The sequence below is a fragment of the Bubalus kerabau genome, chromosome 6 (assembly GCF_029407905.1).
Source record: "Bubalus kerabau isolate K-KA32 ecotype Philippines breed swamp buffalo chromosome 6, PCC_UOA_SB_1v2, whole genome shotgun sequence".
Lineage (NCBI taxonomy): Eukaryota > Metazoa > Chordata > Mammalia > Artiodactyla > Bovidae > Bubalus > Bubalus kerabau.
The window spans coordinates 107,832,832-107,858,526 of NC_073629.1; the positions used below are offsets into that span (position 1 = coordinate 107,832,832).

The 25,695-nt window shown below is 45.9% G+C and overlaps 2 long non-coding RNA genes across 2 annotated transcripts in view; both read left to right on the plus strand.

Moving 5' to 3' along the window:
* Positions 1-4,842: 4,842 nt before the first annotated feature.
* LOC129655655 (uncharacterized) lies at positions 4,843-9,003 on the plus strand. Its single transcript, XR_008716070.1, has 2 exons — positions 4,843-5,350; positions 8,742-9,003. It is a non-coding gene; the product is annotated as an uncharacterized LOC129655655 (long non-coding RNA).
* Positions 9,004-9,250: 247 nt separating this feature from the next.
* Positions 9,251-25,695, plus strand: part of LOC129655656 (uncharacterized) — a 67,916-nt gene continuing 51,471 nt past the window's right edge. Inside the window, exon 1 of the long non-coding RNA XR_008716071.1 lies at positions 9,251-9,334. This is a non-coding gene — a long non-coding RNA (uncharacterized LOC129655656). The remainder of the gene's footprint in view (positions 9,335-25,695) is intronic.

Sequence of the window (25,695 nt, forward strand, 5' to 3'; positions counted from 1 at the left end):
GCCTGGTGTGCTGCAGTCCACGGGTTCACAAAGAGTTGGACACGACTGAGTGACTAAACAACAACAGCCCTTTTCTAGGGGACTAGAGATTACAGTGGGGTAGAGTGTGCTTTGAAAAGAAAGAGCAGCAATGCTGTGTGGCTCTGTCCTGCTCCCACCTCTGATCTTCCTCAAGCTCGGCAGGCTGACAGCAGGTCACTCTGGAGTCGCTGTCATAAGTGGTATCTCTCCTACTCTGAGTGCAGCCCTGGGAAACAGGTGTCTTTGTAGGGTGTCCACTGCAAGACGATGAAGAACAGGAGGCCCTGACACCATCACATGTCTGGGTTCTGAGTGGGGATCCAACAGCCTGGCATGGCCTCAGGCACTTCCCAGCCCTCCTCCACCCCCACCCTACCTCCCTTCCTTCCCCAGGTGAGACACCAGGCATTCCAGCTCCTCCGAGCCCTACTTGCCCTCCCCCTGCAGTCCTTCACTCAGGGTCTCACTGCCTGGCTTATTCTTCCTCCAGCTTCACTTCATGAGCTCCTATTCACCTTCAAGCCCCAACTCAAATGCCACCTCCTCTCAGAAGGCCTCCGTCACTCACCCAGGCAGCATGGCTCGCTCTCTGCTCCCTCACGGTCAGTGCTTTAGGCTGAGACTCTGCAACATTTGCTACGATCTTAGGTTCATCTGTCTTCACTTTCACTGGGCTGGGAACTTTGAGTGCAGAAATGATGAGGGACTTGCCCATATTCCCTAGGTGCAAGACCTGGGCCACAGTGAGTGTCAGGAGTATTTGTGTGACCGAAACATCCACAACCTTTGGGTGCAGGTGAAGCCCCTTACTATGTAGGCCCCACTCTCCTGTGCCCCCAACTGTAGCATCACGAGAACTTGGACCCTGTCTTTCCCCCAACTCGAGGGCTTCAGCAGGTCTCAGGCTGTCACACTGCATTCCCACGGGGTCCTCTGGCCTTTTCTAACCACGGTGCTGTGGCAGCCACTATTTCTGCCCCACCCCCACACCCGGCAGCGCAGTGTATATCTCTGACTAAGCCCTGCTTCCCCCATCTGGGGAGACCACCTTGGCCCTGGGCCCTCAGCTGTAGAGGGGCTGCTCTTCTCTGGAGACCACCATCCCTGCCTGCTCAGGACTCCACCTGTTACCCTGCTGTGGGGAATTTTGTCCCCTTTGTCAGGTTTGGCATTTTTAAAAGGGAGTCCAAAGCAGGGGTGCCTGGGCATCGGGGTGCTATAGCTCCTGTGATTTTCTGCCTCACCACCTTGCTCTCTCCTGGGGCTGGCTGGGTGGGGGCAGGCAGGCGAAGCAGCCATCGGAAGCACCGCTCGCTGGTCCTCAGGCCTTTGAAGTGCCAGGCCCTTTCCTGGGTGGACTGTCTTCCTGGATCCATAGGCCCTCCTTGGACTTGACCTCTGCACCAGCTCCCAGACATGCCTGCCTACCGCTTTCAGGTAGCTGTGCCCCAGGTGCTGACGTCCTTTGAGTTCTTTTTCTAGAAGTCTCCTTCAGTTCAGTTCAGTTCAGTCGCTCAGTTGTGTCCGACTCTTTGCGACCCCATGAATCGTAGCACACCAGGCCTCCCTGTCCATCACCAACTCCTGGAGTTCACTCAGACTCACGTCCATCGAGTCAGTGATGCCATCCAGCCATCTCGTCCTCTGTCGTCCCCTTCTCCTCCTGCCCCCAATCCCTCCCAGCATCAGAGTCTTTTCCAATGAGTCAACTCTTTGCATGAGGTGGCCAAAGTACTGGAGTTTCAGCTTTAGCATCATTCCTTCTAAAGAACACCCAGGGCTGATCTCCTTCAGAATGGACTGGTTGGATCTCCTTGCAGTCCAAGGGACTCTCAAGAGTCTTCTCCAACACCACAGTTCAAAAGCATCCTTAGCTGCTCTGTAAGTCAACTGATGGAAAGTTGAGTGTGTGTGTGTGTAGGACTTCTTGGTCACCCACCCAGGCTCTGCTTAGGATCTGCTGGTACATCCCGTTGAGTGAATGGACACATTGGCTCTGCCCTGGCTTCTCAGGGATGCTGAGTGAGCAGCTGGTGTGAGTGTGACCACCCCTCCCACTCCGTGGTCCTCAGCTGAGCAGGGCCTTGGCTCTGCAAGCAGAGGCAATTGCCTCATTGGCAGTGATTGGGGGAAAAGCTGCAGACTCTTATGGGGAGTTTGGTCTAACTCTGCTCATTGATCAAAAATCACTTTTCCTAATTTAGTCAGATGACTTCCTTAAGAACATTCATGTTTCTACCAATGAATATATTTGCATAATCTATTCCTTGGTGACAACCTTGCCTCCCCACACCTGCCCCACCCGTACCCGTCCCTTTCTGCCTCCAGGAAGCCACACAGCTTCTGGGCTAGTTTGATCAAGAGGAGTGAAAGCAAAACCATCTGCTTTCCTTTGCCAGCTGATTCCAGCATCGCTGTTGTAAAAGACCTGTCTTCCAGGTGGGCCCAAGATTGTAGGGGGTGATCCTTTTTGCTGAGATGAAAGGGCTCAACCTGCTACAGAATGCCTCCACGCCAGCATCAAGCTTCCAGTGACTCACATCAAAGGCCTCCCTGCCACTGCTGGCCCCTTCCAGCTGGGGGAAAATAGGCTTATTAGAAGCAGGAAGGGTACACTGTTTACAGGAGGTGGTGCTGATTTCCTAGCGTTCAGCTGCCATTTTCCTCTCACCTGGAGCTCTCAGGACTCTGGAGGGCCCTCCACTTGCCCGAATGGCTCCTTTGAACGTGTGCATGCAGCCTCCCGAAAAAGAGCAGGGTGGCTGTCCTTTCCCTCTCCACTCTCCTTCCTCCTCTAATTAGGTTGTTACCATTCAAGCAATATCTGCAGCTTGGATAGAGACTAGTCGGGGCACTGTCGGCAGAGGCCTCTGCATAATTGTGTTGATTAAGAGGTACAAGCCTGGAAATGTTGTCTTCCTTCAAGATCAAGTCCCTGTGTCTGTGGGAACCCTGATTTTCTGGGCCAATTTGTTTGTGTTGGCCTAATTGCTCAGGAAGGGCATTTTCTGCAGAAGTTTCAGCCTAGATGATCTGTAGCCCGTGCCCAGGGCTCCCAAACAGGCAAGAGTGGGAGGAGGTCACAGATCTGGGCATCTGTCCTGCGGTGGTGGCCGGGGACAACTTTGGTGCCTCGCTGGGGGTGGACTGGAGAGGCAAACTGGGTGGATAGTCCTCAGGGCAAGACAAACAAAATGACCCCTAGGTCCCTGAGTTCTGGCCTCCCTGCTAAAAGCCATGGCTCTGTGGGGCCCTGGAGAGAATTCAAAGAAAGTAAGAACTCTGGGTCAAATAATATTAGGAGTTTTTAAAAATTTCATGTGGTTTATAGCAGTTGGTACTCATCCAGTATCTATATTCCCTCTTATGTTTCCCAATGTAAGAGGAAAATCCAACTCCCTTGCAGTTGGATTGGGCGATGTGATGACTTCTGGCCAATAGACTATGAGCAGAAGTGACACCTGTTGGGTGTGTGTGTTAAGTCGCTTCAGTGTCCGACTCTGTGCGACCCTCTGGACTGTAGCCTGCCAGTCTCCTATGTCTATGGTATTCTCCAGGCAAGAATACTGGAGTGGATTGCCATGCGCTTCTCCTGGGGATCTTCATGACCCAGGAATGAAACCCGTGTCTCTTGCATCTCCTGCATTGGCAGGCGGGTTCTTTACCACTAGCACCACCTGGGAAGCCCTTGTATAAGTCGCTCAGTCGTGTCTGACTCTTTGCAACCACATGGACTATACAGACCATGGAATTCTCCATGGGATTCTCCAAGCCAGAATACTGGAGTGGGTAGCCATTCCCTTCCCCAGGGGATCTTCCCAACCCAGGGATCGAACCCAGGTCTCTCACATTGCAGGCAGATTCTTTACCAGCTGAGCCGCCAGGGTTGCTTCTGTGCTAAGGTAGTCAAAAACTGAGGAGCTCCCTCTATCTTTCTTTCTGCTTCTGCCACAGAGAACTTGGAGCCAAATATTCCATACAAAGGTGGGCAGACTGACCCACATCTGACTTTTTGTAAGAAATAAACCTTTATGGTATTACACCTCTAAGATGTCATGGTTTTGGCCTTCCTGCAATCTAGCATAGTCTGTCCTAAGACATGGCCCCCCAAATGCTACCAGCACCAGGGAAAGCACTTGGTGTGTGTTATATTTAACTGCCGGGAACCGGCATATTGCATATTGAGTGCATATTGCATATTGCATATTGAGTGCAGCACTTTCCACAGCATCATCTTTCAGGATCTGGAATAGCTCAACTGGAATTCTATCACTGCCGGGAGCAGGAGCTCCGCCCATGGCAAAGGTCATGAGGAAGGAGGCTCGGCACACACAAAGGCGGGATCGAGCATCATGAGTCCCCCTGGAAATTCTTGAGCATCTACCCCCAAGCCAGAGTCTGCCTACTTTCGGCTTTGTGCTCTCACCTACACCTCTGACTTTACAGGGGCTGTCCCCCACTACCTCTCTCTGAAAAAAGAGTTAGCTTACAGCTCCAGTTAATAATTCCTGGGTGTGACAGTGTTTCAACCTACAAACTCCTTTGGAAATCCTCTAGCCTGCTTGAATAGGTTTTTCCGGCCACATGTGATAGTTCAGAGCCTCCCAACTGTGAGAGGCAGGAGATGTTCTAAACTGTCTAAACACAGATTATTTTGAGTAGTTAAAAGATTGATTAGAAATTGTATTGGTGAAGGGTTTTTCACTTATTGAGCAAATGTTTGCTGCTAAGCCTCCATACTCCTTACCTACTGTGTCCTTGGCAGTGTATTGATTGATATAATGGGTGTATAGAAATGTAAGTAGTAGCCTCAATGTTTGTAACGTTGGACCCTTGAGTTAATTGTTTTCTTGATTGAGCCCACCTCACCTTTGCCCTATAGGAATGCAGCTTTGTCCAATGCTTTTTTGGAGGCTGGTGCCTGACTTTGGAATAATCACCTTTAGAGAAAGATAAGTTTCTTAAAACGTTAACAGGCCTCCTGGCCAGAAGATGATGTAATTCACCTGAACTTTTGCATATGATAAGTTTGAAAGCCTGGCTTCGATTAGGACCAGGAACTGCTGTCCTTGCATGACTCCACCCCTTCCCCCATTATCCTCTATGCACAACTTTAGGTATAAAAACTACTTTGGTAAATAAAGTGCGGGCCTTGTTCACTGAAACTTGGTCTCCCCATGTCGCTCGCTCTCTCAAATTCTGGCTGAGTCTCCATCTGGAGCGCGGAACCCGCCATGCTTGCTAATTATGCCTGGGCTTCTAAGATCCGACCGGGGAGGCCTCAGTGTCTCCTCTCCTTCGGGAGAACGCAAAGACGCCTGCGGCCTACGTAAGTTGTGCAAACTTCTTGTCTTGAAGTTTTATTGGTCTCCCGCGTAAACCAAGCTACTCAGCCTCTTTTCTCCACCGAATTTTCCTACTGAGCTCTCCTCATTCTATTACTCTTTATATCTTTAATTAATATCTAATTGAAGCTATTGTATCCTTATCCTCGCCGACGCCGTCCCCGCTTCGAATACCCTGGATCAGCCGGGGCTGGACCCCAGCATTTAACCCTGACGTTGACCTAGAGACCTAGGGATTATTCCCTATTTTGTGTGTGTGTGTTTGAAGAGATAGGCTCAGAGAGGTAAAGTCACTTACTCGGATCACACAGCTGATTGCAGGTGGAGTCAGGATTTGAACCCAAGACTGGCGGGCTCCAAAGCCCAGGCTCTTGCCGCTGCTCATTGTGCTGCCTCCCTGGCCCCAGCAGTCCTGTCTGTGACCCTCTGGTCCTTCCTTACAACTCTCCAGCCATGTTACATTTTTTTTCCACTTGGTAATCATCTGAAGGACATTTCCAGCCTAGGACCTTGACACATGCTCTTCCTTAGTCTGGAGCACTGGATTCCTCCCCAGCCTGGAGCTTCCAGCCTAATACCACTCCCCTGAGGAAGTCTTAGCCCCAGTCTGACTCTGGTCTCCTGGCGGAGGCTTCTCAGACTATCTTTCCTTCCGAGCTGTTATCATGTATCTTTATTTGTAGTCATTTGTCAGTTTTACCTCCAGGCTATGAGGTTAGTGGGTGGGGGCAGGGGATGGAAGGGCTGGGTGTTTAGCTTCCCTGGTAGCTCACTTGGTAAAGAATCCACCTGCAATGCAGGAGACCCTGGTTCGATTCCTGGGTTAGGAAGATCCCCTGGAGAAGGGATAGGCTACCCAATCCAGTATTCTTGGGCTTCCCTGGTGGCTCAGATGGTAAAGAATCTGCCTGCCGTGCGGGAGACCTGGGTTCGATCCCAGGGTTGGGAAGATCCCCTGAAAGAGGGCATGGCATCCAGTATTCTTGCATGGAGAATCCCCATGGACAGAGGTGCCTGGCAGGCTATAGTCCATGGGGTCACAAAGAGTCAGGCACGACTGAGCGACTAAGCGCAGCACAGCTGGATCCCCAGTACTCAGGGCAAGAGGCCCCACATGTCTTCTCCCTGAGTTCTGGTGCTCAGTTCTGCCCTTGCCAGCTCTGTGAGCCTCTTTGATACATCTCAGTTTCTTGCTCATAACCTGGGTCTCGTGCTAAGAGGTGGGTCAGACAGCAGGCTTGCCTTCCCAGGCCTTTGTCTCTGCCCGGGGAAGGTGCGACAGACCCCTGAACTGTTTGGACAGCTGGCATTTCCTCTGGACTCTTTGACTGAGGGCCTGGAGCAGAGGCCTGGAGCTTGCCACACCTTAGGCTGTTAACTGGCTTCCTGGGTGGACATCCAGCCAACCCCATACCCCCACCCCACCCCCGTGGGACTTAGAAACTCAGATGAATTGGCTGGGCAGAGAGAGAAATTGTGTGCTGACATCTGGCACCACAGAGGTCTCTTCCTGGCTCAGGCAGGAGACACTAATGTTATTAAGTCAGTTTTTAAACTGGACAACATTCTTGACATTTCGGCTGAGATGCCTGAGCATGAAAAGCTTCTCCCGTCCCGTTGTGCGTCTCCAAACAGTAACTCTGGAGCAGTATGACTTGACTTAAAAGCCCGGGGCCGTTTGCTCATAATTCTAATAACCATCCAGAATGAGATCGCTTCACATTCACCTTATTTCTTCCCTCATTCATCTTCTCGTCAGGTCATTAGGAACTCCCAGATTCTTCTCTCAACCTTGATGTTCTATTATTTATATATTATACACATTTCTCTATTGAGTCTCTGGGAAACGTGAAAATGGCCACAGAGGATGGACTTTCTCCCCTGATGACAGTCTGGGAAACCATCTTTTCTTCATCCATTGATCCATTTTAACCCATTGACATTTGAAAGCTGCCAACTGAAAATACTGCCGGGGGCTCCTTCTCCTGGTCCTAGTGGGCTTGGGGCAGATCAGGAGGATGAGCCTGTGACTGCAGCTTGGCAGGAGGGTGGGAAGGCGAGATGTGACTCAGTTTCTTCTGTGGCCCTAATCGGGGCTGTTGGTTGTTTTGTGGGAAGAGATGTTTTCATGGGCCGGTATCTGCTTGGTTTGACACGTGGGAAAATTACCATTTAAAGATGACATTTATCTTCATTGTTTGTTGATTTTGCCTGATGACAAAAGACACAGTTGCTTGTTGAAGACAGTTCAAATCTACCAAAATATATAATGTAGAAAGTGTTGTTCTTTATAATTCTTCTGTTCCCAGAGATGACAGTAGTATGAGTTATACCCTAGATTCTTTTCCTTATGCATATTTCACTTTCACTGTACAAACATAAGTAAGAATATATAATTACATACCATTATTTTGTTATAAAAAATGTGTTCCTGGATCCAGACATCCTGGATCCACACACCATTTCTGATTACTCAATTTCACCAAATTCTTGGGGTTGAGGACTGAGGCTAGGGTTGAGAAATAGGGAAGGATGTCCATCACCCACTGTGCTGCTAATAAAGAAGATACAATATTTTTTTAAGACAGAAAAATATTTTATTTAAGTTGTAAAAATATAAATATTTACAGAAAAAAACTCACCTATAATCCCACACACTAAAACCAATAAATTATTTTTCTACTTTATTTTGGTCCAGTTTTAAGTTAATACCCATTATTTTACACTGCAGTTACAGTACGTCTACAACACTAAGCTCTACTTTGCTAAACATCTGAAAAGCATTTCTTAGTTATTATACAGAGTTCGTCATTATTAAATATGTAGATACCAGCCCAAGAACAAGTGTGCTATAGTTTTAGGAGATGAAATACTAATGACTTGTGTTTTAGTCCATGTCAAAATATCCTTTCACCCAGAGGCCAAGTCGGAAATGCCTCATCACTTGCTGGCTCCCTGCGTTTCCCATGGGCACCGACCTCACTCTGTGCTTCTTTCTCCAGATGGTGTATTGTGGCCTCCAATCTCAAGGCCTACCATTGTCCAACAGAGAAGTCCCTTGTATCCTCCACCAGGACCCCTCACAGTTGGTTCTTTAAGTCCAGAAAAAGAATACAAAAAGCTAGGTGCTTCTGAGATTTAGCACAGTTCTAGAAATTCACAAATTCCAGCTTCTTTCTTTGAGATTTCTTCCTGTCTCCCTCAGATTCATATGTTGGAATCCTAGCCGCCCCCAGTCAGTGTGATGGAATTAAGAGGTGGGGCATTTGGAAAGGTGATTAGGTCATGAGATCAGGTCCCTCATGATGACATTCATGTCTTATCAAAGGAGGCCTGAGAAAAAACCCTCTCCCTTTCCACTGTGTGAAAATGCAGGGAAGAGATGCTGGCGATGAAGCAGGAAGAGGGCCCTCACTGGAACACGACCATGCTGGTGCCTTGATCTTGGACTTCCAGCCTCCAGAACAGGGAGAAGGTGAATTTCTGTTTATAAGCCACCCCATCTGCGCTATTTTGTTATGGAGAGAAAGACAGGAGAGAAAGACAGTCTTCTAAACAATGTAACACTTTTGTTTCCAATGAACATCAGAATCACATTTTCAAATAGTATTCCTAATAAATGTTATGATAAGTGGTATTTGGTTTTGTCTGCAAGGACTAGATTTTTCACCTCTAAGTTTTAATCTACACATTGGGGTATTAAAATTTAATACAATGAATGGCAGAACAGAAGAGCTCATGGTGCTGAGCATTTTCTCCAGGAGAGAAAAGTATTTGTTGTTATAACAAAATCAGACAAACGATGTGCAGATCAGTATGTTTAGGAAGTAGAGTACCTAATGATTGAGATGGTGCATGCTCTTCTAATAACACGTTGCTCAAGTGAGACATTTGGTGTCAACATTCCACAGCATCAGACCACAAACAGGTAGTTCTGAGGAGCGGAAAGAACTCTCGTTATCAAGTTGGTAAGTTGGTCACTGAGCCTCAGTAAGGAAGGAATCTGAGCCTCAGTTTCCTTGTTGGTGAGATGCCGAGTAAGTCCTGCTTTGCCTCCTTCTCAGGGTTTTTGTGGAAATCAGGCCGAGTTAGAAAGGTCAAGGGTGTGTATAGAAGATGTTTGTCTTCCCAGGTGACCTGGTATTCAAATACTCTTCCTATTTGGGGGGCAGGGGGAGGGAAAGCTCTGCCTCCCCATTAGGAAGGGAGGGGGCTTGGGTACCATGTGCATGGGCACCAGTCCATGCTCAGCTAACCCTGTGTCCTCGCCTAATACAGGGATTGTGGGGTGAGTGATGTCCAGAGGTCGGGGCAGATCAGAACGTATCCTGGTGGCCGTGGGGTCAGCAGGCAGAGGTGGCTCCAGGACTGGCCACAGTGTGTTCTACCCCAATTCCTGGCTTCCTGGGTTTTTCCCTACTTCTGAGCCTGCTTCTCCCAGTCTTCTTCTGCTGTTTAAATTATCTACAGCCGGCTTCAGTCATTTTCAGTGATGAGTCCTGACCTGTGGAGTCCACTGTCAGCTGTCTCCCCGTGAGGCCTTCTCCATGTGTGGTGTGGCCCAGTGGTTTTTCCCTTGGAGGGGCTGAAAAACACAGATGCCTGAACCCTGCCCTGGAGATTGTGAAGCAGCAAGTCGTGGGAGAGTTTTGGGTTAGATGGTTCTTCAAGCTGGAAAAGTCACAGTCTCGGTCCTGCCTCTTCATCTGTCCTAGGCACAAAAAGGCAATGTCTTAGAAAATGGGCATGGGGTATGTCTATTACCCGCCTCAATTGCTTGTCCCAGAATCCCTCCCAGCTAGTTAACCTGATATATGAAAACAGCCTTAGGCACAGGGAGAGTCATTACAGCATTGCGTGTAATCTAGCAATATATGACACCTGTGATTGGCCCCGAGGCTAGTGGTTACTTACATAACCCATGGCCCAGCTACTTGAAGGAATATCATACAACTGCTAAAAGTAATGTTTGGGCAGAGGTTTTCAGTACCATGGGGAAATATTTAAGTTAAATCTGCATAAACAAAAAGACATGAGAAAACCTGCCAATATATTTACAGTGCTATTTAGCTTTTTTATTTTTTAAACAAAATGCAGCTTTCCCTTCCTTTTCCTTTTTTCCTCTTCATGATTTTCAATTCAGTCAAACTAATTTGTGTGTGTAGAGAATTTCCATCGACGTACTTACGGGAAAGTGCTGACTAAGAAGACAGTGACAATTTTCAGGCCGAACATAAGGTGTGAAATAGTCATGAACTAATGTTTCCCCTCTGGGCCTTTTACTTCCTGTTGGGGTGACTGTCACCAACAGATGGACGGGTGACAGCAAGGTTCCCTGTGAAGATTGAAAGACCAGGCTTGGAGAACGTCAGGCTGTATGACCGGATCCAGTTTCTTTATTTCCCTCTATGGCTTTTTATTGAAAGGAAACCACTGTTTAAAATGAACTGTTTTCCGGCTTGAAATAATATAGAGCAAGAAAATCATGAAGAGATAAAATGTAGTATCTCTATTCATTAAAAATTATATACTTCTAGTCTTAACTTTTTAAAAAAATTGCCATGAATAGGTAGAAAGGAGTCGTTTATGAGCTGATTTGTTCATTCATCATTAATTGTATGTTTACCGAGAACAGAGCTGGGTCCACCCTTCTTTCCTGTGTGTTGTCTCCTAAGGTTAGAGTTTCCAGTGTTTGCTCAGGCTCAGTCCATCTCTTAGAGGCTTTGGGATCCTGGTCTTCACCTATGTGTATCACAGTGTTTTGGACCATTGAAGATTTTATCCTCCCTTCTCCTGGAGCTTAGCTCAGATGGGCAGCTGAGTTAGGTTAAGTCATCCTTCTAGAAGCCCTGGACAGATTCCTGCCCATCTACCCTCAGTCTTTGCAGGGAGAGAAGTTCTGCCAACCCCTCCTTGCCCCTTCATGTCTGTAGATTAGACAGTTTCTAAAGAATAGGAGATCTGTTCTATTCCATTTCAATCTACTCCAGTTCAGCCTGTTAAACAGAGGTGTTATAAAAAAGAAGGAAACCCTGCTGCGGGGACAACATGGATGAACCTTGAGGGTAATTATGCTAAGTGAAATAAGTCAGACCAAGAAAGACAAATGACCTCATTTATATGTGAAAGCGAAAAAACAAACAAGAAACCAACAACAGTAAAAGCAACAAATCAAAACAAACTCATGGAAAAAGAGATCAGATTTGTGGTTATGGAAGGCAGAGGGTGGGGAATTGGTAGTCATTTCAAAGTATATGTAAACACATTATTATGCCCTATACCTTAAACTTACATGGTGCTATATGTCAGCTATTAATATTTATCTCCATAAAACTGAAACGAATTTAAAATTCAAAATTAAACAACAAAACAGTGATGCTACCCTGAGGCCTGACATGTGCTGAGATTGAGGTGGTTATAAAAGAAGGTTAGGTGCTCTGTGTATGTTTGGAGGCAGGGTAAATGTATAAGTAGGGAGGTTCCAGGAAACCCTCCAAGGATACTGCTCAGCATCACACCCCAGCTTGCTATTTCTGCCTTTGGTTAGTGGTTATCATTCAATCATTCTTAAGTTTATTTTTTCCACATGTCTACCATGTGTTACTTAGTGGGTACTCTGCAAGCCCTGGTAGCCCAGGGATGAGAAAGACAGAATCAGAAGCTCACAATCTTGCTGGGGAGATACGTGCATGCATACTCAGTCACTCAGTCATGTCTGACTCTTTGTAGCCTGCCAGGCTCCTCTGTCCATGGGACTCTCCAGGCAAGACTATTGGAGTGGGTTGCCATTTCCTTCTCCAGGGGATCTTCCTGATCCAGGGATTGAACCAGTGTCTCCTGCATTGGCAGGTAGATTCTTTACCACTGAGCCACTTGGAAAGCCCGCTGGGAAGATAAGACATGTATCCTCTGAGTTTCTGCTGATTCTACTTCATAGCTCTTAAAATCTTTCCCTCCCCACTCCCACTGCCATTTCTTTTCTCTTTTGGATGACCACATAAACTCCCTAACATTCCTACCCCTAATCCAGTCCCCACATTCCCATCAGATAGATTTGTCTAAAATCTAGACACGTACTTCCTTGCTCCAAATCCTCCAAGCTCTACACAAGGCTTTGCATGAGATGGCCTTCACCTTCCCTCTCAGCCAGATCTCTTGTCCCAACCTGCCTCACAGTCTCCATGGTACTTGTCTTCTGTGCCTCCTTGACTTTGTCCTTGTCATTCTCTCTTCCAGGAACTCTCTCACCACTTGTTCTCCCAAAAGACTCTTGTTCATCCTTCAAACCTCAACTCATGTTCCAAATCATCTGGAAAAACTTCCCTGGCCTCCTCCATTTATTTATTACTTCATTTATTTATTTAACTTATTTATTACTTCATTCATTCAACTGTTTAGGGAGAATCCATTATATGCCAGACATGGTGCCAGACATGTGATTAAAACCAGTATAGTATCTGACCTCATAGTGTCAGGTTGAGTGGTAGACAGATGCTTACTGAACATGTTTTATAAATAAATGTAGAATTACAGACTGTAATGGCTTCCCTTGTGGCTCAGTTGGTGAAGAATCTGCCTGCAGTTTGCAGGAGACCTGGGTTTGATCCCTGGGTCGAGAAGATCCCCTTGAGAAGGAAATGGCAACCCTCTCCAGTATTCTTGCCTAGAGAATCCATATGGACAGAGGAGCCTGGCAGGCTACAGTCCATGGGGTTGCAAGAGTTGGACACGACTTCGCAACTAAACCACCACCGCCATGGTCTTTAATAAACAGTATGACGAAGATGAAAACAGGATGCTCGCAGGGAGGGTAGCCAGGGCTCTTCTCTCAGAATGTTGTATAGCCACAGGGTGTCAATCCCCACTGGGTGCCAGCCTCTCACCCGAGGAGAGGGCATGACCGGGAGTACAATGGGAACCATTTGGCTTTGTGTGTTGGGCTGGTTCACAGCCAGCTGTCTCTGGCTGTGACAATCCAGTCCTTTTCTGGATACTTTCTGGGAGATTCTGCCCAGCTCACAGAGAACTTCCTGAATTGCCCCCTCACTCTTGGCTATGAACCCCTGTAGTGTGTCTGGCAGAGAAGGCAATGGCACCCCACTCCAGTACTCTTGCCTGGAAAATCCCATGGACGGAGGAGCCTGGCAGGCTGCAGTCCATGGGGTCGCTGCAAGTCGGACACGACTGAGCGACTTCACTTTCACTTTTCACTCTCATGCATTGGAGAAGGAAATGGCAACCCACTCCAGTGTTCTTGCCTGGAGAATCCCAGGGACGGGGGAGCCTGGTGGGCTGCCGTCTATGGGGTCACACAGAGTCGGACACGACTGAAGCGACTTAGCAGCAGCAGCAGTGTGTCTGGGCCATGCAGCATCCTTCTCAGCAATGGTTGGAAGGGCCAGCACAGATACCCGATCCAAACTTGGTGATTCACATTCTTTCTCCTCAGAATCTGAGACCCAAAGGTTCTAGTACAGGCAGGAATGGTCTCTAGAAGAGGCTTGGTGGGAAGTTGGGAACCCGGGATGACCATTTCCTTCTGCCTTGCGAACTGGGAAGAAGTGCTGGGGAGAACAAAAATGGGACACAGAACAAGGTCTTCTGGAGTTCTGGGAAACAATTCCATATCCTTTGAATGAATTTCCCTTTGCTGCCTCAGCTCAGGTTATGTTGGTCTCTATTTCTTGTAGCTCAAAAAATTCTAGCTCTACAGGTCTCAGATAGCCAATCACTGATGCATGCCAGGTGAAGGAAAATCAGTCACCTCAGCAAAGACTTGGATGGAGCCATCAAGGCACATCAGTCAACAGAGTCAGGTGAACAAGATTGGCGGCTTCTTGGCTGACCTTGAAATGTTTCCCATTTAGTTTCAGCATCTTGTGTTCCTCACATCTACTCCACAGTGGAATTGGCCAGATAGCTGAAACAAACCCATTAGTCTGACTAGTTCTAATGGTTGGTTGGTGCTTGTGTATACATCACCTGTGTTTTCCTAGGTGGAATCTTCTGTTTTGGGGAAGGCGGGGTTAGCCGAGTATATGGTCTTGTTCTAAATCCTGCAGGAATATCGATGTTCTGTAGATGCAAGGAGTCTACAGAACACACACACACACTGATGCATTGTTTGCTAGGTCAAATTTGTCTTTTTCTGTTTCTTTTTAAAAACAAAAAAACACTGTAAAGCAATTATCCTCCAATTAAAAACAAATTTTAAAAAATCATGAGACAGTAGAATGGGGGGATACCTTACTCAATGTCTTCAGTTGAGACCAAGTGAAAATACAATGCAATCTTTCTGTAATCTCCAATTACTTAACAGGGACTAACTTTAAAATGAAATACCCGTAAACAAGAAAAAGAAATGAAAACAAACAAGCAAAACAACCCCCACAACTCTCCTATATCACAGAGAAAATTTGTGTGTGTGTGTGATTGGATTTCCAACAGACTTTTATGATTAAAATTAGCTGCCTTTGATTTCTGGGATTTACTCTCCTCTTGGGTTAAATTTTAGCTAATCGGTGGCAAAATAAGTCTCCTAAAAGTCAATTTCCTTCTACAGTCTTAGAAAAATAAATGAAAAAAGAGGTCCTATTTCAGCAGCCTTGTTATTTTTCCTACTTGATTTGCACAGCCTTAGTCTTCTGCTTTTGTCTATACAAACCGTAACACAAAGGTCACAGAAATCCCTTGGCTTATTTAAATGTGTTAATCACATCATTGATGCAAACAGGGGGTTAACCCAAATATTTCATAGTTTGGAGATTTTCAACTAATAAGAGGAATCAAGCACTGTATTTGGGGAAAGATTAAGGTCACTGGCCCTCATTTGAGTTGATTGGTCTCTTGAAATGAGATGCTAATTGTGAAATTGATAGGCAGATTTCCATTTGATTTTACCCCTAATAGTTTATGTTTGTGATTAAAATAATAAAAATGGAAAATGTCCAGTTCAGTCAGCGTAATCTCCCATCTATTCTCAAGCAACATAGCCTAAGTGAGATGTATCTGTGCGTGTAAGTCGCAAATTCCTTTTACTCTGCCTCTGCTGGCTGGAGGGAAGGGGAGGAATGAATTGCTCGGGGTCTAGGTATGTTGCTATCTCCTCTGAAACCAGAGAGGAACAACCACGATGTAAGAATTTAAAAAAAAAAAAAAAAAAGCCAAATAAAGAACTAGAGTCATTTTTATATAAATAACAAAAAATTCTTATTGCTTATAATTAAGGCTATGGCTTGATTCACACATGCAAGTAAGCAATACTTGCTGAGTACCTCCTCTGTGACAGGCACTGTTGCGGTCCTGGAAATACAGAGGTGAATATGAAAGTTGGGTCCCAGATCTCATCGAGTTTATTTTCTGGTGAAGTGAAGTCTCTCAGTCATGTCTGACTCTTTGTGACCCCATGACTGGGGCCTGCCAGGTTCCTCCATCCATGGGATTTTCCAGGCAAGAATACTGAAGTGGGTTTCCATTTGCTTCTCCAGGGGATCTTCCCAACCCAGGGATCGAACCCAGGTCTCCCGTGTGTTGCAGGGGATGGCATGATCTGATGCTGTTTCTGGTGGCTGATGACCCTGCCTGCCTTGGAGGGAGCGTGAGTACAAGCAAGAAGACTAGTTAGGAGACTCTTGCAGTGTCCAGATGAGCAATGACAGTAGTTTAGACCTGGTGGTGATGGTGGTGAAGGCTAGAAGTGATGAATGTAGCACACGTTTTGGAAGTAGAGTGAGAAACACTTGCTGATAGATAAGATAGGCTGAGGGGGTGGGGGAGTGTTGCTGGTGAAGAATAGAGAGGAATAGGCACTTTCCCCCACCTGAATTTATGGGGATGCCATACTGCAGGTGGGAAGATTGGGAAGCAGTTAGAAGCTCCGTGTTGAATATCTTGGCTGTGGGATGCATCCAAGTTGATTGACAGTTTCCTAGTTACCTGGTCTCTAGAGAGTGCTGGAGAGTTCAATCTTTGACAAGTTCTTTCCTCCATTGACAAGGGAAGCAGACTCATCCTAGCCGCAGGGAGCCGCAGGAAATGATTTGCATGCCAATTTAGAATGGGAAAAAATTCTTGGCCAGCTGGTACATTGAGAATCACCTGAAAAAAGGGAACTCAATGAAGATGTCTATGAAAGATTCCAAACCCAAAGACAGGATATGTTCTGGAGAGGTAGAGAGGGAGACATGGCACCTTGCTATATCAAAGAGGGGGCCTGGGGAAGAGCAAACTCCATAGGAGCTAAAGGTGAAGAGTATGACAACGTGGATATATGTCCTTGGGCTGCCTCCACTGTGGGGAGGGTCTTGACTTTGGAGTCAAACAGGTTCTAATGCAAATGCCATCACTTGCAAACTCTGTGTCTTCAGACCAGTTACTGAATGTCTCTGCACGTAGACTTTGAAAAATTTTGTCTCTCCTCAAACACTGAAGTTGTTAAGTTAAAAACTAATTTTCTTCCCCATTTTGTGTTGAGCAAGGGATATATCAAACTGCAGCTTGAAATGTCAGGTCAACTTGAGAGAGTGTGACCACATGAATTGAAATAATTGCAGCCAAAAGCAAAGGCAGTTTTCTTCAGGCAGAAGTCTTATCTTGCATGAATGGGTCATTTCAGCTGTGACTTTCAAAACCTGAGACAAGCTTTTGTGCCCTTGAGGCTGTCTTCTCAGATGCCAGGGTAGGAACCACTGGGTCATTTCCCGGGAGTGTCCCAGGTGATAAACTCAGGGATGTCCAATAACCTTGAATACTTCTGGGATTGAGAACGGATCAAAGGAAATGGAAACTCACTCATTCTAAGAATCGAAAGACCTTCACAGCAAAGGCAATGAAAGCAAAAATAAACAAGTGGGGCAATATCAAACTAAAAAGCTTCTGCACAGCAAAGGAAACCATCAACAAAATGAAAAGGCGGCCTTCAGAATGGGAGAAAGTATTTGCAAAATCACTGATCTTATAAGGAGTTAATATCAGAAATATACAAAAAATTCACAGAGCAGCAAAAACAAACAAAACAAAACACAAAACAATATGATTAAAAAATTGGCAGAGGAACTGAATAGACGTTTTTCCAAAGAAGATATGCAGATGGCCAACAGCTGCATGAAAAGGGGTTCAGTATCACTAATCTCAAGGAAATGCAAACCCAAACTACAATGAGATTGTAACTCAAACCCACTAGAATGCCTGTGATTAAAAAGACAAGAGATAACGAGCACTGGTGGGGATGTGGAAAAAAGAGAAACTTTGTGCACTATTGGTGGAAATGTCGACTGGTGTAGCCACAGTGGAAAGCTGTATGGAATTTCCTCAAAAAATTAAAAAATAAAACTTTTATTTATTAAAAAATAAAGCCATATGACCCAGCAATTCCATTTCTATGTATACATTCAAAAGAAACAAAACAGGGTTTCAAAGAGTTATCTGCATTCCCACTTTCACTGCAGCTGTGTTCATAGTAGCCAACATGTGGAAATAACTAAGGTGCCCATCAATACATGATGGAGAAAGAAGATGTGGTATGCATATATACAAGGGAAAATTATTCAGCCACGAGAAAGAAATCAATTCTGCCATTTGAGACAACAAGGATAGACCTTAGGACTTTCTGCTAAGTGAAATCAGCCCAGTAGAGAAAAGCAAATACCGCGTGGTATCCCTTGTAGGTGGAGTCTAAAAAAAAATTTTCAGCTCACAGAAACAGAGAGCAGAAAAGGGGTTTCCAGGAGTTGGGGAAATGGGGAGAAGTTGGTAAAGGGTACAAGATTTTAGCTATAAGATGAATGAGGTCTGAGGATCTAGGGTAAAACATGGTGACTACAGTTGATAACACTGTGTTGTATAATTGAAATTTGCTAAGAGAGTAGAACTTAGATGTTCTCACAGACCAAAAAAAAAAAAAAAAAGAGAGAGACAAGTATGTGAGATAGTAGATGTGTTAATTAAGTAGATAAGGGGAATCCTTTCACAATGTATATGCATATCAAATACCACACTGTACACTTTACATACCCAACAATTTCATATGTCAATTTTACCTTAATGAGTGAAGGTCGCTCAGTTGTGTCTGACTCTTTGTGACCCCCCACTATACACTCCATGGAATTCTCCAGGCCAGAATACTGGAGTGGGTAACCTTTTCCTTTACCTTAATAAAGCTCTAATTTTTAGAAGATACCTTCACATTTTAGGAAGACATAGGCAGTGCTTTCCATGTCCACATTCTAGACAGGCCTTTAGCAGAGTACTGATCATCCCTCTATCTCTGTCAAGTTTTATGTCCCACTGGGAACAGAGGGAGACTTTCTGTTGTGGGACCCCCTTGGATTCTGTTTGTGTGATGTTGCTGTATTGAAACTTAATTCCAAATCCAGCTGTTGGGTCCATTTGAGACCAAAAAATGCTTGGTGCTTTTTTCGCTGCTGGATTTTCTGGCTTGATGGCTACTGCATGGACACAGGCCATGATGAATCAGCCATGTTTTCCTACACATGTATGCAGACCAATGCTTCTTGAGCTTCCCTGTGTACATGAACCACCTGGGCATCTTGTTAACACACACTTTGTCTGATGCAGCTCACACTTTGTTAACTCACACTTTGTCTGAGGTTTTACATTTCTAACTAGCTCCCAGGTGATAACTGACCCATCTTACTGGTCTGGGGATTGTATTTTGAGTTGCAAAGTTAGAGAACTCTAGTCCTTTAGTGGAACACATGTTGCTCAAGAAAAATAAAAAGGTGGGTGGGGTTGACTATGTACAAATAGATTTGGGAAAAATGGTTGCACTCTCATTCCCTCTTATAGATTAAAATTGTACCTTATTCACATTTTAAAGGATTGGAGAAGCCCTACAGTTAAAAAAGAAGCTATAATATCATGTATGAAATGAGTCGCCAGTCCAGGTTCGATGCACGATACTGGATGCTTGGGGCTGGTGCACTGGGACGACCCAGAGGGATGGTATGGGGAGGGAGGAGGGAGGAGGGTTCAGGATGGAGAACACATGTATACCTGTGGCGGATTCATTTCGATATTTGGCAAAACTAATACAATATTGTAAAGTTTAAAAATAAAATAAAAAAAAAAAAAAAAAAAAGAACAGCCATAAAAAAAAAGAAGCTGTTGACTTATTTTACTCAATGTCAAACTCATTTGATCATGAAAACTTTTTTTTTTAAGGAAAATCATTAACATACAGTAGAATTAATGTTCTTTGTATCAAATTTTGGAAAACAGTTTGAGGCACCAGAGACACAGACTGTCCTACAATCCCACTGATGGTAAACAGTAACTAGGCAGTCACCCAGGAAAATGCTAGAATGTATGATGATTAGGAATCAGTTCAGTTCGGTTAAGTCTCTCAGTTGTGTCTGACTCTTTGCGACCCCATGAATCGCAGCACGCCAGGCCTCCCTGTCCATCACCAACTCCCAGAGTTCACTCAGACTCACGTCCGTCGAGTCAGTGATGCCATCCAGCCATCTCATCCTCCGTCGTCCCCTTCTCCTCCTGCCCCCAATCCCTCCCAGCATCAGAGTCTTTTCCAATGAGTCAACTCTTCACATGAGGTGGCCAAAGTACTGGAGTTTCAGCTTTAGCATCATTCCTTCCAAAGAACACCCAGGACCGATCTCCTTTAGAATGGACCGGTTGGATCTCCTTGCAGTCCAAGGGACTCTCAAGAGTCTTCTCCAACACCACAGTTCAAAAGCATCAATTCTTCGGCGCTCAGCTTTCTTCACAGTCCAACTCTCACATCCATACGTGACCACAGGAAAAACCATAGCCTTGACTAGACGGACCTTTGTTGGCAAAGTAATGTCCCTGCTTATAATTAGGAATAGGGGCTCTGAAATTGAGTCAAAGCCTGAGGTTGAATCTTGGCTTTTCTCTTAGAGCTGTGTGATTATGGGTCAGCCAGTCAGCCTCTCTGAGCATCAAAGAGCCTGTAAATGGAAGCTGATGTTATAGTTGTCCAGGTTGGCAAGACAGATAGATGATGCTTGGCTTCCTGGCTGGAGTGAAAAGGGCTCAGGCCAGAAAAACTACAAGAACAGTAATATAGGAAAGAAAGGATGTCTGAGCATGAAGGGCCCCTGGAGACAGTCTGATGCAGAACTCTCACTTTATAGCCAGGGAAATGTCACAGTTACACTATGGAAATAACTCACCCATGGTCAGCAGTGGAGAGCTGACCAGGTCCTGGATCTCTGGCCCAGGCCCCCTGCCCCCTCTATTGCATCGCACCAGCATATCATCAAGCCCCCAAGTAACCCTTTCAGTTTTCTTGAAGGGAGCCATCTTTGTTTCAACATAGTGTTTTGGGAAGAAAACCTGGTTTTCACTGGTGAAGCCCAGAATCAGCCTCATTTCCATCAGTGCTGAATGTTTGCAGCTGTGGCCCAGAGAGGGCAGAAATGAAAACCCTGCCTGTTGACAGTTTTCCCACTGAGGAGCCCACGTGAGGGGGCCCCCATGGCACGTGGGTTAGAATCCTTGGCCTATCAGGGCCTTTGGGGAAGTGCTGGGACCTTTCCAGACAGGCAGTGTCCTTGGGATCTGCGGGATATGGTGCAGCCTGTGAGGGCCCCTGTGCGGAGCCCGGGAAAATTTTGTAGGGACCAGGGAGTGCCCAGGGCCCACAGGACACTATCCCACCGTGAGGGATGAGGCCAGAGGGAAAGGGCTTCTGGTTACCCTAGCCCAGCCCTGTTGCCACGGAGCCCTGGGTATAGGGGGAGATGCTTACTCCCTCTACTTGCAAGGACAAGAAGTAAGAAATGCCTCAACCTTTACAGTTCCTGAAAATTTTCCATCAGGTTTCCACTTTGAGTCTCAAAACATCCCTGGAAGATGCCTCTTGTTTGTTGTTGTTGGTTTTCCTATTTGAGGGCAAAGAAGAGATTCACTGAGTGGATGTGACCAATGGGGAGGCAGGAACATGATGGCCCAGTCCAGTCATAACTTAAGTCTCATCCCTTGTCCTCATACACCTTCTCCCAAAAACCCAGATGGGCACATTGGTTCTGACAGCTGTGGGCTCTTACCCTTTCACTGGCTTCCTGAAAAGGACATTTATTCCTTACTGCTCTGACTTCCGGTTGGGAAGGCTGGGCAGAGCGCTGGGAGCGGGGTGAGCTGCTGGCTCACCTACATCCTCATCACTTCCTGCTCACAAGGAAGGGAGCTTAGGAAGTCCTGTCACATGTCCTTTCTTCTTTATGATGGCTCGTGAGTGGACAGGGCAGGATTTGTGATTCTCCTTTTTATAGATGAGGGTATGGGGGGAGACACAGGCTTAGAGCTGGTAAGATCACTCCATAACAAGATAGCAGGGAGGCTGGCCCTAGAACCCTGGACTCTAGGTTGGTTCAAGACACCCCAGGATCTAGGGGACACCATGGGCTTGGCCTCAGTTCCTCTGATACTGCCACATCCAGGAAAAACCAAGTCCCTTCAAACAGCTGTGCCAAAGCAGAGGAAGTATGGGCTGTAAAAATCATCTTGCTGTCATCCAAGACTCACTCTGACCCCCAGTCAGCCTGAGAGAGAGACACAGAGAGAAAGAGTGTGTGTGTGTGTGTGTGTGTGTGTGTGTGTGTGTGTAGGGGTGGGTGTGGGGCTGGGGAAGTGAGGGCAGAGAGAGCCCTGGGCTTCACGCCCAGTCCCTGCGATTTCCCAGGAGGGAAGCCGGCCTCCAGGCAGAAAGCCAGGAGTCTCCCTCATCACTCCAGCAAATGGGTCCCAGGAGCTGTCCCCTGTCTCCGCTGCTGATGGGTAGCATGGGGGGTGAGGAGAAAGGGCACGGCTGTGCCCCCCGAGGGCTCCCACTGAATCCGGGAGGAAGCCCGTGTATTTGTCTTGTTTCCCGTGCACCATTTTGACTTATTTTCCTGGTCCAAAGAGAGAGCTGCAGTGTAAACTAAGGCTCCGTTCTAGGGGGCCTGTTGGCTCCTTGGAGTCGGTAATTGGGGCATTGAAAGGATACAAAAAAGAAAAAAGCCCACAGAGGAGTGGATGATCTTTTATACTTAAAGTTCCCCCCTCTATAAAAGCGACATATTACAAACCTCTTTCTCCTCTCGAACATTTCTTGCTAAGTGCATTCTGATGCCACATTGAAACGCAAAATAGCTGGAATCAAGCAGGCACCGAAGGCTATTTATATGCTAATCTCTATTTCCCAAGCTGAAGCAGGAATCTCGGGCTGGGTGCTGCTTCTAATGATGGCTCGGCTCTAACCTCTCTGGAAGAAAGAAAAGTATTTTCCTTAAGAAAACAACTCAGTTTCTTTAAGATGAAATGTAATTATCTATTATCAGATGTCCCTTAAAATGCAAGGCCTATTAAAGCTGCTAAAAATATTGAAGCCCTAATTTCACCATAATAGCATTTTAATTTCAGCAAATCACGGCTCTATTGTTATAGGACATTTTGCGGTAGGAATGTGGTAAGAGGTCCATCTTAGCTTTTTTTCTTAACATTTTCCTTTCTTTGAGAAGTACAATTAAATCATTGCAATCATCTAACCTTGCTCGACACAAAATTTTACTTATCAAGTGCGAAAACAATGGTCATTAGCATTTAAAAGAATTTGTTTTAAAAGTAGCTAAAGTTTAATTGCTTTAAATATTCTTGTTGGAATGTGCAGCCGCTGTTGGTTCAACGTTCATATTAAAGAGAGACGGTGTTTAATTGATCACTGAATTTCATTGAAAAATATTTACTTTCTTTCTGGGCAAAGTATGAAAGAGACATCTTGATGCACTCTGGAGGAGGACCTGTTTTGGGGGAAGTGACTGCTGTGGGGAGTTGCTGGCAAATGACCTGGTGATGTGCTCACCCCAGACGGGATGCATGCTTGGGAACTTTGCTTGTGTAAATTTCAAAAACGAACCCTCCCTCCCAAAACTTGATTTTGATAGCCTGCAAGAAGAAGCATCCGTGCTCTACCGCAAAATCCTGGAACTTGTCTTCTTGTTTTTCAGAGATCCATGGATATTGCCATATACGGATGTGAGTTGAATCACAGAGAAGGCTGAGCACCGAAGAATTGATACTTTTGAACTGTGGTGCTGAAGAAGACTCTTTTTTTTTTTTTTTTTAATTTTATTTTATTTTTAAAATTTACATAATTGTATTAGTTTTGCCAAATATCAAAATGAATCCGCCACAGGTATACATGTGTTCCCCATCCTGAACCCTCCTCCCTCCTCCCTCCCCATTCCATCCCTCTGGATCGTCCCAGTGCACCAGCTCCAAGCATCCAGTATCGTGCATCCAACCTGGACTGGCAACTCGTTTCATACATGATATTTTACATGTTTCAATGCCATTCTCCCAAATCTTCCCACCCTCTCCCTCTCTCACAGAGTCCATAAGACTGTTCTATACATCAGTGTCTCTTTTGCTATCTCGTACACAAGGTTATTGTTACCATCTTTCTAAATTCCATATATATGTGTTAGTATACTGTATTGGTGTTTTTCTTTCTGGCTTACTTCACTCTGTATAATAGGCTCCAGTTTCATCCACCTCATTAGAACTGATTCAAATGTATTCATTTTAATGGCTGAGTAATACTCCATTGTGTATATGTATCACAGCTTTCTTATCCATTCATCTGCTGATGGACATCTAGGTTGCTTCCATGTCCTGGCTATTATAAACAGTGCTGCGATGAACATTGGGGTACACGTGTCTCTTTCCCTTCTGGTTTCCTCAGTGTTGGTGGGAATGCAAACTAGTACAGCCACTATGGAGAACAGTGTGGAGATTCCTTAAAAAACTGGAAATAGAACTGCCTTATGATCCAGCAATCCCACTGCTGGGCATACACACTGAAGAAACCAGAAGGGAAAGAGACACGTGTACCCCAATGTTCATTGCAGCACTGAAGAAGACTCTTAAGAGTCCCTTGGACTGCAAGGAGATCAAGCCAGTTAATCCTAAAGGAAATCAACCCTGAAAATTCATTGAAAGGACTGATGCTGAAGCTCCAATACTTTGTCCACCTGATGTGAAGAGCTGACACATTGGAAAAGACCCTGATGCTGGGAAAGATTGAGGGCAGGAGAAAGGGGTGAGGAGAAGGGGGTGACAGAGGATGAGATGGATGGATGGCATCACTGACTCGATGGACATCGGTTTGAGCAATCTCTGGGAGATAGTGAAAGACAGGAAGCCTGATGTGCTGCAGTCTATGAGGTTGCAAAGAGACATAACTTAGTGACTGAACAACAACGGAAGAGGAGCCCACCTCTGAGTGGGCTTACCTTTTCACACAAGGGTGAGGGGAGGCCTGGAGGGAGGGATGGGATCTTTTGCCCACACCTGTTGGTCTCAGCCACCAACTGAGATCAATCTACTTCTTTCTCCTCTTTGTCATTTGAAATGAAATGATCTTAGTGGGCTGAGTCACCATTGAATCCCACCAATTATAGCATTTCTGAGTTACAGGGAAAGGCTCTGACAGGCAGGAAGAGCAGCGAGAAATGAATGGGGTGGGGCAAGGGAGGGGAATCAGCTCAACACGTCACCGATTGGGGTTTACAAAAAGGTGTAATTGGGGTCCCTAGTAATCCTATTTATTGAACACTTACTATGTGCCAAGCACTGTGTTGAGGTCTTTATTTGCATCCTTCCCCTTAATCTTCACAGCAATCTTTCCGTGGAGGCGAGTATCTCCATATTCCAAATGTGGAAACTGATGCTTGGAGAGGTTAATTTGTCCATGCTTATGCAGCCAGTGAGAGGCAGAACCCCACATCAGTCTGTGGTCCACCTGGCAACAACTCCCATGCTATGTGGCTTCCTTCTAATAGTTTCTATCCTCAGTCATCACTTTAACTCAGGCCTCCAGCCAGACCCCGAGACCAAAAGCTACTTCCTCGACTCCCTGCTCCTTCCTGCATGCCTGCTTTGCCTTGGGGACTTCTAGAGCCGGGTACACATGGAATTTGAAGAGCCTCCTTCATTCCTTCCCTCTTTGGATCTCAGCTTGCTAAGTGTAAAATGAGGCCCTTGGATGACCCAGTCTTCCAGAACTTCTTTAGGTCCAAGTTTGCATGGACTCAGATCAGGTCCACACAGGGGTTCTGAGTGCCTTCTCTGGGCCAGGCTGGTGTGGGCCTTGGTTGTGTGGAGACAGGTAGCATGGACCCGCTCTCTAGGCAACACTCTGGACAGTCAGCTTGGTGCAGCTGATCCTCTTCCTGGTCGTGTCATACAGCTGGACAATTTCTGCTACACCCAGCATAGCATGGGTTGGGTCATTCAAGGTCCCAGAGCAATTTGAGATTTTGCCTGGTTTTCCCCTTTGCTTGCT